The sequence below is a fragment of the Aethalodelphis obliquidens genome, unplaced genomic scaffold, assembly GCF_003676395.1.
Source record: "Aethalodelphis obliquidens isolate GAN/ISIS:26980383/991018 unplaced genomic scaffold, ASM367639v1 scaffold4, whole genome shotgun sequence".
Classification (NCBI taxonomy): Eukaryota; Metazoa; Chordata; class Mammalia; order Artiodactyla; family Delphinidae; genus Aethalodelphis; species Aethalodelphis obliquidens.
In genome coordinates, this window is record NW_020837948.1 from 2,368,088 (window position 1) to 2,386,480 (window position 18,393).

Genomic DNA, 18,393 nt, shown 5'->3' on the forward strand with positions numbered 1-18,393 from the left:
ATATAATGTACATGTGCCTGAATGAGGGATAGGGAGGAGAAACCCTTTGTAAATTCTACAGAGTACAAAGTTTGGGTCTCCTGTGTTTGGCAAGAGACCACAGGCAGCTGGCTCTGCTTCCTCGGCTGCCGGGACCACTTGATTGAAATGGCCAACCAGGAGAGGGGAGGCAGAAGAGGATAGATGGAAATTAGCATTTCAATAAGTTATCCTGCCACCAAAATTGATTGAGTGCTTGTTATGTGTCAGCTAGTCTGCTCAGCACTTCGCCTTTACTATATTTCATATTTAGTGTAGTATAATTACATGTTGGAGGGTAGGTAGCCTAGGAGTTAAGGGCACAAGCTTGGGTAGGAGGGGTGGGAGTCCTGCCTCCCTCACTCGCTTGCTACAATCCTTGGTTATCGCCTATGTTCCTTCACCTGTGAACCCCAATTTATCTGCTTCCTGGGTCGCGGTAGCGAATCAGTAAGCTAAAGCATGTTAAGTGTGTGGCCCAATGTTAGCACACAGTAAACAACAACAAAACAACAGCATACGTTTTTGAGTGATAAGGGCGGCTGGGGCGTCCTATCCTGAAACACTATCCCCCCCACCTCCCCACCCCCATAGCAGGTCTCCCCGTTTAGTTCGAGTGAAACCCGGCGCGGGTTCTGCCCCGGCGCGGCCTCCGCGGTGGGGAAGCCGCAGGCGGCGTGCGGAGGAGGCGCGCCACCTAATCCAGTTGTCAGTTAATTAGAGGAGAAGGTTATGTCATTAACGGCGAGATCGAAGCAAAGGGAATTAAGAGGCTCTGGCAGCGCTGTTGCCACGCTCTCTGCGCGGGCCGCAGGCCGAATTCAACAAAAATTCGATACGCATTAGCGCACTATCAGCGGCTGCCCGGGACGCGGGGCCGCCGAGCGCGGGAGCTGATGCGCCTAGGTTGGGCGGCCCCGCGAGGGACGCGGTGCCTTGCTGTGAAGGGCCTACGCCGCCCGGAGCCCCTGCGAATGGTGGGGGTATGCCGGACGTGGGATGCGGGATGTCCTCTCAGGCGAGTTTTGTGGCCTGACCCTGGGGAGGCTGGGGGCACGGTGGCTGGCTCCTCACCAGGCCCCCTCCCACTGACTTTAGTCACAAGGAAGCCAAGTTGACCTTCCCAGACTAGGCCAGGCCACGATGTAACCCACCCTTCCAGTACTGACTTCTTCATGGCCTTTATCACAGCGTCATTTCATGGTGGTCTGTACAACTTTCTTATCATGTCTGTTCCCCAACCAGACTGTAAACTGCAGGAGGGCAGGGACTGTGTGAGTCTGCCTTGTTTATCTGCACTCACAGAGCCTGGCACATGGTAGGTGCTTAGTAAATATCAGTATCTGCAGACAGAATTAATCTCCTCAGCAACCCAGTGAGTTGGTAGAGTAAGGAAATTGAGGCTCAAAGAAATAAAGTGACGGGCCCAAGATCACACCAGTTTCCGCCAAAGAAACCCCAAGCTCTTTCCTTAAGCAAATCACCTCATCTGTCTGAATCTTGTTTTCCTGGGGAAAATTAGTTAGAGCTGCCTCCAAACTATGTGCCAGGGACTGTGCACTTCTTTTAGATTTGCTCCTTTAATTCTCACAACAACATTGTAAGACAGAAATTGTTTTATAAAGGTGGAATTTGATACTAGCAAGAACTGGGTCCATCATTTGCCTGTTTGCCCTCATATCCATTGCTCCCCTTATGATACTCTGTGTCACAAATGGGTTCCCCTGACCCCTCTACCCCAAACCCACCTCCCAGCAGGCAACATTTCCCAGGCTTCCTTGTCGCTGAATTTTGTTTGGGTTTGGCCAATGGGAGCCACTGGCTCGAGATTAGGGAGCTGAGGACAGGAGGAAACAGGGGACCCTCAGCCTTGGCAGCTTCTGGGCTCTATCTCCCTTACTTTGGACTCCAGACCAGGGATGGTAGCGGTTTCCTGCTCTTGCTAATCTCTGGGTCACCTCACTTTCCCCTGTTTGGCGTCTCGGTTCTTCCATTACCTGAGTGGCCACAGTATTAAATTCCCTCTGTTTGGAGGGGGTAGGAGGGGAATATAGGAGATGTAACAGGTAATAATAAAGTTCTTTTTATTTTTTAAATAAATAAATAAATAAATAAATTCCCTCTGTTTGAAATACTAAGAGTGAGTTCACTTTCCTGATTACTCTAAGAGCCGTGATTGGAATCCAGATCTGTCTGACTACAGAAGTGCACTTAAAGTTTTTTTTTTGCAGAAGATGATAGTGAGGCAAAGCAGTAAAAGTGATAACCATTTAACCACCCTGCCCAGAGAGCTCTTCCCAGGTCCCTTTTGTGAGAGAAATTAGTTTTAGAGATGATGATCCACTCATAAAGCCTATTCATAATTTATTATGTTTAAGAAATTCTGCTTTCCATAGCTAAAATATTGTTTATACCTGTAAATGAAGATATTAATAACATCTAGTTACCAGAGTTGTTTTGATGATTAAATGAACTAATGTATGCCAAACCCTTGGTATGTGGTAAATGTTCAATGATAGCTTCAAAACCTGGTTAATTTTTAGTACCTTCAGTTTTCTCAGCTTGCTGATCCTGGAGTGTGGAGGACAGCTGCTCTGTCTTTCATTCCATCGAATTCTTCTTATCACATTGTAGATTCACCTTGCCCATTGGACCAGTGAGTGAGAAGTAGTAATCAGATGGCTGGCCTGGCAGCTACAATCCACAGATGTGTGCAGTGAATGCTTCTAAATCAATTGGACCTCCCTAGAGACTTGGCTGGCAATGAATGAGAGTATGAGATGCTTTTGACACACACATGCAGCATCTGATTTGAGTGAAAATGTCTGCTCAACAGTCCCGAGGGCAGTTTTCTCCTGATTGATTTGCAACTTTTGATCTCAATGGAAAAGAAGCCAAATGTAAAGGAGGTAGTTTTCTCAGCGAACAAGAAATCTTGTTGTGCTTTCCTTTCTGAACTTGGTGGGCGGGGGAGAAGTACCATCTCCTATTACCGGCAAAGGGGCTACAGAGACCAAACTTTGCTAGAGAAGGGTGTTTAAAGGTGGGGGTGGGAGTTGGGGAGAGGAGCTTCTTAACCCACACAACTCCCAATGATTCAGGAGAACCAGGAGACCAGAAACTGCCCTTGATGCAATCCAGTTGCAGACAGCAGATTAGGTCTTCAGCTACCACAGTCTAGAGCCTGGGGCTGGGAGTCCCACCTGTGCCCTTGGACATTTTCGCTCAAATCAGATGCTGGATGCATGTGTCAAAAGCACCTCACACTCTCATTCATTGCCAGCCAAATCTCTAGGGCGGTCCAATTGATTTAGAAGCATTTGCTCACATCTAACATTCGATGTACACATCTTCTGTGGATTGTAGCTGCCAAGTCAGCTGTCTGATTACTACTTCTCACTCACTGGTCCAATGGGCAAGGTGAATCTACAATGTGATAAGAAGAATTCGAGGCACTTCATTTGAGCTTGCCCTGACTACTGCACAGGTTGCTAGGGACTCATATGAGTCATTGATGTAAATGCAATTTAAAGAAGTTTGTAGACCTTACAAATATATTTGAGGTTATGGTTGTAAGCTAGAACAGTAGCTAAAAAACTGCTTTTTACTGTAATAGCATAAGTCTCCTACTCCTAGAAGTTAAGAGTACAGGATTTGGAGTCACATAGACCCAGGTTCCAATCCTAGCTCACCGTGACGTGACTACTTCTCACTTAATCTTGCTGAGCCTCAGATTTCTCATCTGTAAGACAGGAATGATAATGCCTATCTGGAAGGGTTGTGAAGTTAAATAAGATACTAAGGTGAGAGCTTAAGAAATGGTAGCCATGTTAGAATTGTTCACAAATTTATCTGCCAACTAATATTTTGGAACAAAATAGGGAGTCTGGTCAACTAGGTCATTATAGTCTTCAGAACTCTCTAGTATTCATACTTTGGTTTGTCATCTATGGTCCACTTCTCTAGGAACTGTTCCCAATCATAGTTCTTGCCAAATAGCTAGACCTGGGCAGCCATGTTTGTGCCATATGACCCTGTCCCCTTGGCCATTTGTTGGTTGGACCACAAGTGAACACTTAACCTAAGCTAGACAGATCAGATTCCTCTTTTGGGAACTGAAGCAGTCAATTGTGGGGCGTCAAGTAGACTCCAGAACTAGTACAGCTGATGGATGAGCTGAGGAAACTGATACGGAGAAGTACAGAGACATATACAAAGAAGAAGCCATTTAGCTTTAGTCTATGTGAAAATGATGGAAATGGACTTGTTCCTGATGATTTTTTCAGTTCCATAAGGCCTAGCCATGCTAATTTCCTGTCCTTGAAGTCTATGCAGTCTACACACCCAACCATTAGTACTCACCTTTTCTTACACTGGCACGAGTGCCTCTCTTTTCCTTGCAACCCAAAGAGACTATTCTAGGATAAGGGCAATGTTGTCCCTTTATAAGGTAAAACACACTTCTTTAAAAACTTGAATGGTTTTCTTACAAATGAGCTTATATACTCAAAACACACCCATACCTCAGTTAACTAGTAAGCACAAATCAGTAAAACCAGTTATGAATCAAATTATCAACAAACTAGTTGAGAAACTTTTTTCCCCCATGTTTTCTTGAATATTTTGTCATTATATGGAAAGGCTCAAAATGTTTGATTTGCAACAGCACCTGGAAGTTCTCAAAAAAATTGTATTATATGATCATGTAGTTTCAAAAGGGATTTTTTTTTTTACATCTTTATTGGAGTATAATTGCTTTACAATGGTGTGTTAGTTTCTGCTTTATAACATAGTGAATCAGTTATACATACACATATGTTCCCATATCTCTTCCCTCTTGCGTCTCCCTCCCTCCCACCCTCCCTATCCCACCCCTCTATGTGGTCACAAACCACCGAGCTGATCTCCCTGTGCTATGCGTCTGCTTCCCACTAGCTATCTATTTTACGTTTGGTAGTGTATATATGTCCATGCCACTCTCTCACTTTGTCTAAAGGGATATTGAGGACCTAAGGATGGGTGGGGTTAGAGGACTTACACTGAGCTAATTAAAGAAACAGGGAAGGCAATTCCCTGGCGGTCCAGTCGTTAGGACTTCACACTTTCACTGCTGAGGGCCTGGGTTCAATCCCTGGTTGGGGAACTAAGCCGCATGGTGTGGCCAAAAAAAAAAAAAAAAGAAAGAAAATTGTAAAAAAAATAAACAGGGAAAAGCTATCTGAGAGTATATAATTATAAATGTCTATTATCCCCGTCAGTAAAGTGGGGACAATAATGTACCCACTTCATATCATTGATCCAAGTATTAAATGAAGTAGTGAATGTAAATTCTTTGCCTGCTGCCTGGCATACAGATTAAAATCCATAAATGTTTTATTAGCTACAATGATTATGAAAATGTGACAAAAGTTGGTGCTGGAGCCAGATTTTAAAGGAAAATGAGAGGAGGTATAGCTCAGTGGTAGAGCATTTGACTGCAGATCAAGAGGTCCCCTGTTCAAATCCAGGTGCCCCCTTGTCTACTTTTCTGAGCTTCACTGGTGGTTCAGTGGTTAAGAATCCGCCTGCCAATGCAGGGGACATGGGTTTGAGTCCTGGTCCAAGAAGATCCCACATGCCATGGAGCAACTAAGCCTGCGTGCCACAACTACTGAGCCCACGTGCCACAACTACTGAAGCCCACGTGCCTAGAGCCTGTGCTCCGCAACAAGAGAAGCCATCACAATGAGAAGCCTGCGCACTGCAATGAAGAGTAGCCTCCGCTCGCTGCAACTATAGAAAGGCCACGTGCAGCAACAAGGACCCAAAGCAGCCATAAATAAATAAATAAAATTTATTTTTTAAAAAAGGAAAATGCTCTAAAATTAAATTAAAATTAAAGTAAATGCTCTGCTATCTACTCAGTAGCTTTGTGAGAGTAGGTACTGGGTCTTGATTGCTGTGGAGCAATCAATAGAGCTTAGTGCCTATTCGACAAGTAATTTTTGGATAATTACTGAGCCCTCAGTATGGTCATCACACACTGAAAAGGAGTTTGAAAGCTTTGGAAAGTAAAATGGTGATTTTGAAGAGGACTCTAATTCTGGGGTAGAAGTATTGAAAAGTAGGTAGATGAGAAGGGTGGAGAGGAGGGGTTCATGGACTTAGAGGGTCAACATGAACGCCCACAAATTCTTAAATTTTTTTCCAGAGTTTAAAGTCATGAGCTTAGTCAAGAAATTCTAACATGATATGGGTTGAATTGCACCATCCCCCCAAATTTATATGTTGAAATCCTAACCTCCAGTACCTCAGAAGGTGACCTTAGTTGGAAACAGGGCCATTTCAGATATGGTTAAGATGAGGACTACAATAGCCAAGACATGGAAGCAAACTAAATGTCCATCTACAGATGAATGGCTAAAGAAGATGTGTTTTTTATATATATATATATATATATATATATATATATATATATATATATATACACACATGCACACAGTGGATTTTTACCCAGCCATAAAAAAGAATGAAGTAATGGTATTTGCAGCAATATGGATGGACCTAAAGATGATCATACTAAGTGAAGTAAGTCAGACAGAGAAAGACAAATATATGATCTCACTTATATGTATAATCTAAAAAATTGATACAAGTGAACTTATTTACAAAACAGAAATAGACTCAGACACAGAAAACAAACCTATGGTTACCGAAGGGGAAAGGGGGGGGGCAAGGACAAATTAGGAATTTGGGATTAATAGATCTACACTAGTATATATAATATAAAATAGATAAGCAACAAGGACCTACTGTATAGCACAGGGACCTATATTCAATATCTTGTAATAACTTACGGAATCACTTTGCTGTACACTTTGCTGTTACAGAAACATTGTAAATCAACTACACCTCAATTAAAAAAAAAAGATGAGGTCAAACTGGAGAAGGGTGGGCTTCAAATCCAGTACCTCTAATGTCCTTATAAAAAGACAAAAACTGGACATAGACAAGTGCACAGGGAGAATGTCGTGTGAAGGTGAAGGCAGAGATCAAGGTGGTGATACTATAAGCCAAGAACACCAAAGATGGCCAGCAAACCACCGGCTAGGGGAGAGGCCTGGAACAGATTCTCTCTCACAGCCGTCGAGGGAACCAACTCTACTCAAACCTTGATTTTGGACATCCAGCCTCCAGAACTGTGATGCAATGAATTTCTGTTGGTTAAGCCACCCATTTTGTAGTACTTTGTTACCACATTAGTTTGCTAGGCAGCTCTAGCAAACTAATGTATGAAGCAAACAAATCCAAAAATGCTGCCCCTGCGGCTCTCCCAGTGGTAATTTCTGCTCAAGCCCAGATAATTAGATCTATAGGTACTTGCCCCAAACCACTTCTGTTACAACAGCTCCTGCCAAGTATGCTTCCAAGCAGCAGGCAGAATGATGTGGAAAGCCCTTGACCTCTTAGTCCCAAGGAGCACGGTAGTTTTAAGTCCAATCAACTACAACCATGCAATTAAAAAAAAAAAAATCCTGCTTAGGTCTGAAGAGCTTTAAAAAAGTTTGCAATTTAGCTATTTCATCCTAACACTATTTTAATAAGTAATAATAATTGCTAAAAATTGATTGATTATTATGGGTTAGGGAGTTTGCTAAACACTTTACAAACATCATTTCTTTAATCCTCTCAACAGCCTTAGGAGATAAGTACTATTATTTACATTTTATCAAGGAAGAAACTGAGACTCAGAGAATTAGCTTGTCTACAAATCCATAGCTAGCCAGTAATGGAGCTGACCTCAGACCCGAGGTGGCCTGAGCCCAGAGTCCATGATCTTTGTTACCATGCTCCTCTGTCTCCTGAGGGTACTGGGCCTCCATGCAGAGAAAGCTTATGGAACATTAGATCCCTCCCCTTGTCTGACTTAGTCTCCTTGTAATTGACATAAAAGCTACTGCTTGTTCTGCCTGCATTTTCAAGCTCAAATTGAAAGAAAAGTGACTGGCATATAGTAAGTGCTCAGTAAGTGTTAGCTATTATTGCTATTAATATTGCATTGTATGTGTTTCTCTCTGGCAAGGGAGGTGAATCCCTAGTCTATTGCTAACAATGAGTACTTAGAAGTGTTCCTGAATGAACAAGATGAGTGGAGTAGGGGCTTGGAAAGTAAAGTTGATCTAGGAAAAAAAATGAGAAGTGAGGGTAGGGAGCTTAGGGCTGGGGGAGGGGGCGAGGGACAGAGAAAGCAGTTGGCAGAAGGCCAGATACCACTTTGCCTTTGGTATGGCTGCCCCTGGGGGTTCAGAGGTGGGGGCTGTGTAGCCTTTCTGCTCCTGATTGGTCAGCTCACCTAGCTTTATCCTGTATTTTCTCCCCTTTATGGTGTTGGGGAGGCTGCAGCTTGTGGTTACATAAAGCTTCCTGGAATTCTTCCAGGAAGAGGCGAAGTGCCTGAGGTGCTGACAAACAAAGGTTCCGGGAGTGAAGATGTGTGTGAGTAAGAGTGATTGTGTACCATCCATTTGCGTCATGGTGAGGCCAGAGGGCATTGGAATCAGGCAGATTTAGGTGGAAGTCCCAGCTCTCCCGTTTTAGTAACTGTGTGACTTACCTTCCTGAGTCTGATTTTCTCTTCTATAATAAGGATGATAATGGTACCTACTGCATAAGCATTTAAAAGCCTAGTACAATGCCTAATAAATTATAGCGGTTATTATTGTTATTGTTATTATTTTAAGTGTTAGGGTTTAATATCCTCTCTGCCTGAACATATGAATTCCCAAGTCTCCTCCTCTCCCTCCTGTCCCCTCAGTCCTGAAAATTTGAGACAAATTCCTCCAAGTGCCCCTTGATACCTCTGCTTTCCCCTGGTCCTTCCAGTGGGGCCAGGCCTTCAGGGACCCTTGGGCAGCCCTAGGACAGTGGAAAGCATCTCTCCATGACTCTGGGGTGGTCCTTTTTTCCCCACAGCCTAGGAAGGGTTGATAAAAGCCTTATCTGAGTCACCTTCCATTACAGGATTAAATCAGACTTGCTCTGGGGCCTTCTGTCTGCTACCCCAGGCTTGATGCCGGCAGCTCCTTGTTATTGCCTTTGGCCCAATCTGAGGTCATCACACTTCTTTGGGCCCAAGGGACCCTCAGAGGCAGAGGCTGAGGAGAGGCTCTGGCAGCCATTTGGGATCAATTTCAAGTAGCAAGGACTGACTAAGCATGGAGGCCAACAGCTAGGCACTCACTAGGCACCTTGGGTGGCAGACTGGGAGGAAGGATGCTCACCCAGTCATCTCCAACCTGAGGCAAGAAATGACAGGCTCCATGAGGGCAGTCAACAGGGATGCAGGAGATTAGCAAATGAGAGTTAATGGGGCAAAGGTATCATCATGTAATTGCAGAGTTATGGGGCAAAGGAATAATTGTGTGATTGCAGGTGAGTTGCTAAATTTCTCTGAGACTTAGTTTTTTCAACTCTGAGCTGGGAACATTAGCATTTACTACAAAAAGTTAATTTAGATCGAAATGTATGAGTTAAAGCAACTAGGTTTTAGAGATAAACCTGAGTTTGGATTCTGGCTTGGCCACCCACTGACCTTGTGCCACACTGTTAACTTTTCAGACCCTGTTTCCTCATGGGTAAAAAGGAGGAAATAACACTTCTCTCCCAGGGTTGTACGGGTTAGAGAAATTTAGGCATAGCAGTTAGCACTTACTAAGGCAAGTGCGCTAGGGCAAGTGCATACCCTCGTCCCCTGGCCCCTAGTGCTGCTCTACGAATGGGCACTCATGAGTCTTCTTCAGACCGTGTAGGTGGGAGTGGGTTTAGCCTTCTTGTCTACCTTCTCAAATTAGAGAGGCAGCAGAGAAGATGCATTTCTCTTGCCCAGGTTGCGAGTGTTGAGGGGGGGCGCAGGGGGAGGGTGTTAGAGGATGGGATGCATGTCTCTGTGTGTCCCCTGGCAGAAAGAGCTGGGACTGAGCCAGATGCCTCCTCAGCATGAGGTCAACACCGTGGAGATATGTTTACCGGATTTGGGTCAGCTTGGGACCAGCCTCAGCTTGGAGGGCAAAGCAGGAAGGAAGGGAGAAAGGGGGATTTCATTAGCCTCCAACAACCAGGTGGGCCTTGGAGTAGGCAGGTGCAAGCTGTGAGCTGTCTGGGAGGCTATCCAAAGACAGGGAAGGCCTAAATGCTCAGTGCCAGGCTGCCCCAGGGAGGGCTCCTTCCTGAGTCTGAGGTGCCAGCTCAGGACTCTCAGCTTGTACTTCACCCTCTCTCTGCCCAGGTCTTTCATCTTCCTGGCTCCCTTCTTCTCCCTTACTTCTTATTTTTATTTGCCACCACTCTGTAATTTTATTGTGATTGATCCTTTCCTGACCTGGACCCAGCAGGTAATCTGGCAAGTGTGAAGGGACACCGGACCCCCTGCCTGTTGGAAATGCAACAATCTTTGTGTAATGACTGTCTGCATGGCATGATCTCATCTCATCCTCAGAACAACTTTATGAGCGAGCTTCTCTTAGTACCCTCCTACTCCAGTTGAGGAAACTCTCATTCTATGAGATAAAACAACTTGCTCGTGGTTACTTGATTAGGAAGTGGCTGAAGCAGGACTTGTTCAAAGACTGAGTGACTTTTCCATTCCAACTCCAGATAAAGAGCATTCTCGGGTCTGAGCTGTGCTTTCTACACTCATGGACCCTGGGAAGTGTGAGAATGGAGCTGTTTTCTCAGGAGGGGCCGCAAGCTCAGTGGAGTGGTCACTGTGCTGCCAGAAACAGTGGGCTGGTAGAGGGTCCTCTGATGTCTTCCTCAGGGGGTGGGAGCCAGGCAATGAGCTCACAGGAGCGGGTATGCTGAAAGTGGAGCTTGTTCCATCCAAGTTTTAAAGGGAAGCCCAGAGGTTCCTGGAGAACATAAGTAAAATAAAACAAAAATGGGGGAGGCAGTAGGTTACTTTGAAATGATGCCAGTAGATGCCCCCTGCTATAGCAGTGGTTAGGCACATGAGCCTTGGAGTCTGGCAGATCCGGGTTTGAGTGCCACATTGGCACCTGCTTCTGTGGGTGACCTTTTGCAAGGCATTTAAATTCTTGAAGCCTCAGTTTCTTCATCTGTAAAATGGAGATGATAGTGGTAATTTGTTATGAGGATCAAATGATATCATGTTTCATAAAGCTCATAGCCTAATACCTGAACCTCAGTCAATTAAAAAAAAAAGGTATTGGTAATAGAACTGGATTAAGAGTAAACACCTGTCAGAAATGTTCTTTACCTTGATCTGGGTGGTGGTTTTATGAGTGTGTGCATATATAAAAAACAAACAAACCTTGAATTGTACACTTAAGATCAAATTACTTTTCACATGTGAAAATGGGTACTTTTCACATTTTATTGTATGTACCTTATACCTTAACAAAAAAAACAAGAGCACGAAAAACAAAAGGAAGCTCTTGTAAGTCAGGGTTGGTAAAGTGAAAGCGTTCAAATTTAAAGAAAAAAAATTGCAGGCTAAAATGTAGGAAAAAATGTATTATGGAGGTATGTCAGGAAGTTAATTAATAAAAACATGTTTCCCCCCCCTCGGATTTTGTAATGCTTATGGGATTTGTCAGTTGTTTTTTTTTTTTTGGCCGCACTACGCGGCACGCGGATCTTAGTTTCCCAATCTGGGATCGAACAAGCGCCTCCTGCAATGGCAGCGTGGAGCCTTAAACCACTGGATCGCCAAGTAAATCCCTGTCATTTTTTTTAATGTGTAATTTTGTATGATTTATTTTATTATCCTAAGTAAATATTCACTTTTGTAGTGAAAAAAATGTGAATTGGGGCTTCCCTGGTGGCGCAGTGGTTGAGAGTCCGCCTACCAATGCAGGGGACACGGGTTCATGCCCCGGTCCGGGAGGATGTCACATGCCGCCGAGCGGCTGGGCCCGTGAGCCATGGCCGCTGAGCCTGTGCGTCTGGAGCCTGTGCTCCGCAACGGGAGAGGCCACAACAGTGAGAGGCCCGCGTACCGCAAAAAAAAAAAAAAAAAAGAATGTGAATGATCCCCTCTTCTGTAGTGCTTCGCAGTGGGACCCTCTTGGGATAGGAGAGAAAGCAGGAGTTGCTAGGTTGGATAAGGACAGAGCCACCCCACTCCTGCCCTCCTCCCTCGGGTGGTTGGAACCAATGAACAGCCTGGGTGTGGGGTCCTGTGGTTGTCCTGAGGGAAGCCTGCCTGATGGGAAGCCTGCTGTGATCAGGCTTAGCTCTTTGCCCCTGCAGAAGGAGCTCCCGCTGTATCATCTTCCCCCATCGCACAGAGAATGAGCAACACAGTGATATCAGCCCAGTCAATTCTCCCTCCTCCTAACAGTTCTCAGCATTGACCTTGGAGGTGAGGCATCCTTAGGGGGGACCTTATTGAGTAATAGGGATAAAGAACACTGAGAAGGGGGGGTACCCAGGCTCTGAGCCCCCGATGAGCAGGGCTGGTAGCGAGGCGTCCCATTACATCCTGGAGCTATTACCTTGGGGAAATGGAATTGGACAAGCCTGCCTTCCCATTATACAAAGAAAGGGCTTTTCAAGTAAATTTCTATTTAAGTATGAGCTGAGATCAGTGAAGATGGGGCCATAATAGCTTAGACGGTCATCGCAGCTATTAAAAATACATTTTTTACCATGTGCTCAGGCTGCCTTGTCATCTTCATATCATTCATCCCCAGAAGACTGTGACTCAACCTTTTGCAAGCTTCTGGGAGGCAGGTTAATGTGCATCTGTATTTTCAACTTTTTAATTCTTTGACATACACAGTGGATGAAATTTACATGCTTGACACAGCCCATGGATGTATTCAGAATGTGATAAAAAGTCGGTCCAGGATGGAGATGGAGATGGGTGGTGGGTGGTAAGTAAAGCACTTCACTCACTGGTCATTGCCTGCAATGCTGGGCTTGCCTCTCTCTTTAGACCATCTCGTGCCACCATTCCCTGCGTAGGACCTCAGACAAACACAGTTCCATTTTTAGCTCAAGGCCTTCAAATGGTGGTCTCTGCTGCCTGGATACTCTTCCCCCATGCTCTACCAGGCTGACTCCCACTTATTCTCCAGGTCTCAGCTTGAACCTATGTCTTCAAGGAAGCCTCCCCTGACCCACTCCCCACCCCCAGATCAGGTTAGGACCTTCAACTGGATTTCTGTCTTTGGATAACAAACTTCCCTTAACCATTTGCTCATGATTCTGCAGTTTGACTGGGCTCAGTCTTGCCTGGGTGAGCTCTGCAGCCGCTGTCAGTTGTTGGGTTGACTGGCTGCTAGCTGTTCCTAGATAGCCTTGCTCATTGTAAGGAGCCTCAGCCAAAATGGTGGAAACAGCTGGGACAGCTAGAATGCCTGAGACAGCTAGGAGGCTAACCTGGGACTTCCTTACATGGTGGCTTCAGGGCAGCAAGAGGGTGAGAGTAGAAGCTGTAAGGTCCCTTGATGCCTCCTCCAACTCTCAAGCATTGGAAACTGGGCTTTCAGGGCAGGTGGCCCTCAGAGTACATCCCTTGAAGGTCCCCAGAAGTCATATAATGTCACTTCTACTGCATTTGTTTTACCGATAGGTTAAAGAAAGTCATAGGGCCAGCACAAATTCAACAGCAGAGAAATAGACTCACTTCTTGATGAAAAGTCACCTTGTAAAAGGGCATGTATCTAGGGATAGAAGGACTTAGAGCCATCTTTGGCCATAGTCTAGCACAGGTCTAGTTCCCTAAGTGTTTCCTTCACTGCTCTTATAACTGTTGTTGACTAATTCCTTGTATGATTGTTTCTTTGTCATTTTTATCTCCCATTAGACAACACAGTCCATGAATGTAGGGACTGACTATCTTGTTTATCACTCTATTCCCAGAGCTTGGCACATAGTGGAAACTAAGTAGTTGTTAAATGAACAGATGGATGAATGAATGCATAAATAAGGCTCCAGGAGTCCCAGAGTTGCAGCATAAGGCTTTGGAGATAGTCCTGGGTTTGAAATCTAGTTCTATCACTTCCTAGGTGTTTGACCTTAGGCAAGTTGCTTGATCGCTGAGCCTCAGTTTCTTTATCTTTAGAGATTAAAATAAACCACACCTGGGGACTTCCCTGGTGGCGCAGTTGTTGGGACTCCATGCTCCCAATGTAGGGAGCCCGGTTTCAATCCCTGGTCAGGGAAATGGATCCCACGTGCATGCTGCAGCTAGGAGTTTGCATGCCACAACTAAGGAGCTCACCTGCCGCAACTAAGACCCGGCGCAGCCAAATAAATAAAATAAATATTTAAAAAAAATAGGGACTTCCCTGGTGGCGCAGAGATTAAGAATCCGCCTGCCAATGCAGGGGTCACGGGTTCGAGCCCTGGTCTGGGAAGATCCCACATGCCGTGGAGCAACTAAGCCCGTGTGCCACAACTACTGAGCCCACGTGCCACAACTACTGAAGCCCACGCGCTTAGAGCCTGTGCTCCGCACTAAGAGAAGCCACCGCAAGGAGAAGCCCTCGCACCACAACGAAGAGTAGCGCCTGCTCGCTGCATCTAGAGAAAGCCCGCGCGCAGCAACGAAGACCCAACGCAGCCATAACTAAATAAATAATTAAATAATTAATTAAAAATAAAAAAATAAACCACACCTCACAGTCTAATCCTAACCATGAGGGTTTCAACTCCACATTTGCTCTCTTCCCTTCTGTTTGTGACCCCCTTAGCTTTTCTTACTCAACAGGTGAGGGCTAGTTTCCTTGTTTTAAGGGCCTTCCCCCAACTCCCAAGCATTGGAAACTGGGCTGTCAGGGCAGGTGGCCCTCAGAGTACATCCCCTGAAGGTCCCCAGGAGTCTATTCTATATAGACCATTGCCCCAACACTATTAGTGGCTGCAAACCAGTGGTTCTCAACTAGGAGTGATTCTGCCCCACAGGGGACGTTTGGCAATGTCTGAGACATTTTTGGTTGTCACAGGCATTTTTGGTTGGGGAGGGGAATGCTACTGGCATCTAGAGGCTAGCAGCTAGGGATGTTAAACATCTTAAAATGCACAGGACAGCCCTCTCCCAGCCCCAACAAAACACTAAACGGTCCCAGATATCCGTAGGGCTGAAACCCTGATGGGAACTGACTGTTCTTTCTGTCCTCACCAGTTTAGATGTAATAGATTCTTCCTGGTAGTAGTCAGCCCTCACCCTTCTTTAGCTCTGGTGTCTGGTGATGGCCACAGTTCTCCCATTCCTGGACCACACATCTTTTGAGCAACAGCTTTTCTGCTTAGGCAGTTTGAAGAGAAGGGAGGGAGGAAATGGCTCTATCTGTTGGCCAGAGCTGGGATCATAGTAGGAGAAGACAATGGAGTTTATTCTGGGAAAGGCCTCAGGTGTGTCAACCTTCACTGTATTACAAACCCCTAGGGCAGCTGGAGAATGTTAGTTGGGACAGCACATGACTGGATAAAGTTGTTACTGAAGCTGTCGTGTGTGACAAGCTTGGGGTTAGGGCCTAGAGTTGTATTCAGCAACTTCTTATTCTTTCTTCTTTTTAGAAATTATTGAAAAAATTATCCCAGGGGTCCAGACCCAGGAATGGAGATGATCCTAGAACTTCATTTTCTCAAAGGGGATTAGTGTCCTAGGCATAACAGCACACCAGCCAGGAAGGTGTTTGTAGCCACCTAGTGGGTGCTTGTTAAACACTTGCCGAGCTGAATCCAGAGTTTAGGAGAAACTGCACAAGCACACAGCTGCTTTTAATACCCCTGTTGGGAAGAAAATTTATCAAAGAAAGAGGAAGAAAAGGAGAGAGGAAAGGAAAGGTTTTAACTGATTACTGGGTACTTTATGTGTCATTTCTTCTGATCCTCACAACAACCCTGTGTGGTCAATTACTGACCATTAGTATCATCACCCCCATTTTATAGATGGAGAGGTTTAGTGACTTTCATTAAGCCACTGCTGGTATATAATGGAACCACAATTTGAACCCAGGTCTCTATGACTCCAAAGGCCTATTTCCATTATACCACAGAATTCTTCCATCAGAGAAGAAATGATTTTAAAATAATAATAAATATATAAACAACTATTTATTGACTTCCAACCATATGCCAAGGTCTGTGCTAAGGTTTCACATAGATTATCTCATTTAACCTTCACACAAACACTATCTCATTAAATTTTACCACGAGCCTGTAAGGTAGGTATTGTTCTTATTATTCCCATTTTATAGATAAGGATACTGAGGTCCATAAGAATTAAGTATGTTGCTCTAGGTTTCATAGCTGTGAAATAGCAGAGTGCGGAAAGAAAAAAAAAGAGGGAATTCTTTAAAAGGAGGAGAATGGAAGAAAGAATGTACAGAGGGAGGAAAGGAAAAGAGAAAGAGCAAAGGGAAGGGAGGGGAGGAGGAAGGATAGTGTCACTGGAGGGGCTTCTAAAGAACTGGTAATCTCTTTGGTCTTGGCCACAGAAGAGGTGAGGAAGGGGATGTCATCACTGAGAAAGCGTCACAGTAAGGTGCATACATTTTGCCACCTCCCACCTTCAGAAGTCAACCTGTGGCAAATGTGGCTACCTGGCCAAGAGGAAGAGAAAGTATAATGGAGTGCCAAGGCTAAAAGACAAAATATCGCCTTGACCAGTGAATGAGGCACCTAAAAATTGTATGCTGTGGATTCAGGCATGGATTCTGTGAAGGAGCAACACCTAAACCCAAGAGGGCAGCTGTTGCAGCATACAGTTCATCTTATGGGTTTCAACGGCTAGTCATGCATTAAGTGTTCTGGTTTAAAAAAATTTTTTATAAATAAATAAATAAAAATAAAGAACTGGTAATGTTCTTTTTTTTTTTTTTCTTTTTTTTCTGTACGCGGGCCTCTCACTGTTGTGGCTTCTCCCGTTGCGGAGCACAAGCTCCGGACACGCAGGCTCAGTGGCCATGGTTCACGGGCCTAGCCGCTCCGTGGCATGTGGGATCTTCCCGGACCGGGGCACGAACCCGTGTCCCCTGCATCGGCAGGCGGACTCTCAACCACTACGCCACCAGGGAAGCCCTGGTATTCTTTAACAAATTTTTTTTATTGGTGTATAGTTGATTTACAAGTTGTGTTAGTTTTAGGTGTACAGCAAAGTGAATCAGTTATACATATATCCATTTTTAGATTCTTTTCCTATATAGGCCATTACAGAGCATTGAGTAGAGTTCCCTGTGCTATACGGCAGGTTCTTATTAGTAGCTATCTGTTTTATATATAGTAGTGTGTATATGTCAGTCCCAATCTCCCAACTTATCCCTTCTCCCCTTATCCCCTGGTGACCATAAGTTTGTTTTCTACATTTGTGACTCTACTTCTGTTTTGTAAGTCAGTTCATTTTTGTATCCGTTTTTTAGATTCCACATATAAGTGATATCATATGATATTTGTCTTTCTGTGTCTGACTTACTTCACTCAGTATGACAATCTCTAGGTCCATCCATGTTGCTGCAAATGGCATTATTTTGTTCTTTTTTATGACTAATTTATTCCATTGTATATATGTACCACATCCTCTTTATCCATTCCTCTTTCAATGGACATTTAGGTTGCTAAGGAACTGGTAATGTTCTATTCCTTTTTTTTTTTTGCGGTACATGGGCCTCTCACTGTTGTGGCCTCTCCCGTTGCGGAGCACAGGCTCTGGACGCGCAGGCTTAGTGGCCATGGCCCACGGACCCAGTCGCTCCGCAGCATGTGGGATCTTCCCGGACCGGGGCATGAACCCGTGTCCCCTGCATCGGAAGGGGGACTCAACCACTGCGCCACCAGGGAAGCCCTGTTCTATTCTTAATCGAAGTAGTGGGTCATGTGTGCTCTTTTAATTTCCTCCCTTCCTCCCTCCCTCCCTCCCTTTCTTCCTTCCTTCCTTCCCTCCCTTTCTTTTTTGGCTGCGCTGGGTCTTCATTGCAGCATGCTGGATCTTTTAGTTGGGGCATGCAAACTCTCAGTTTTGGCATGCACGTGGGATCTAGTTCCCTGACCAGGGATCGAACTCGGGTCTCTGCATTGGGAGCACAGTCTTACGCACTGGACCACCAAGGAAGTCCCTTAGTATTATTCTTTAAACTGTTCTTATATACTGTATGTTATGTATAAGCATACTTATATACTGTATCTGATATAAATGTATCATACCTGTAAACTGCTTTGCAGGGTTGTCCTGCAAATTAGTGATCTGATATGCAAAGATCCCAGCAGAGAGTAAGTGTTCAAGAATATCTTACATGTATCCAGTGCTCATTGTGTTAACAATTGCTCTAACTATATTACATGGATTATCTCATTCAGTTCTTACCCCAACTGAATAGCAGGAATTATTGTTATGGTCCTCATTTTATCATTGAATGACCTAAAGCACAT

At 44.8% G+C, this 18,393-nt stretch overlaps 1 non-coding gene across 1 annotated transcript; it reads left to right on the forward strand.

Moving 5' to 3' along the window:
• The first annotated feature begins 5,462 nt into the window (after nt 1–5,462).
• Nucleotides 5,463–5,534, forward strand: TRNAC-GCA (transfer RNA cysteine (anticodon GCA)). The gene has a single exon. It is a non-coding gene; the product is annotated as a tRNA-Cys (tRNA).
• The last annotated feature ends 12,859 nt before the right edge of the window (nt 5,535–18,393 follow it).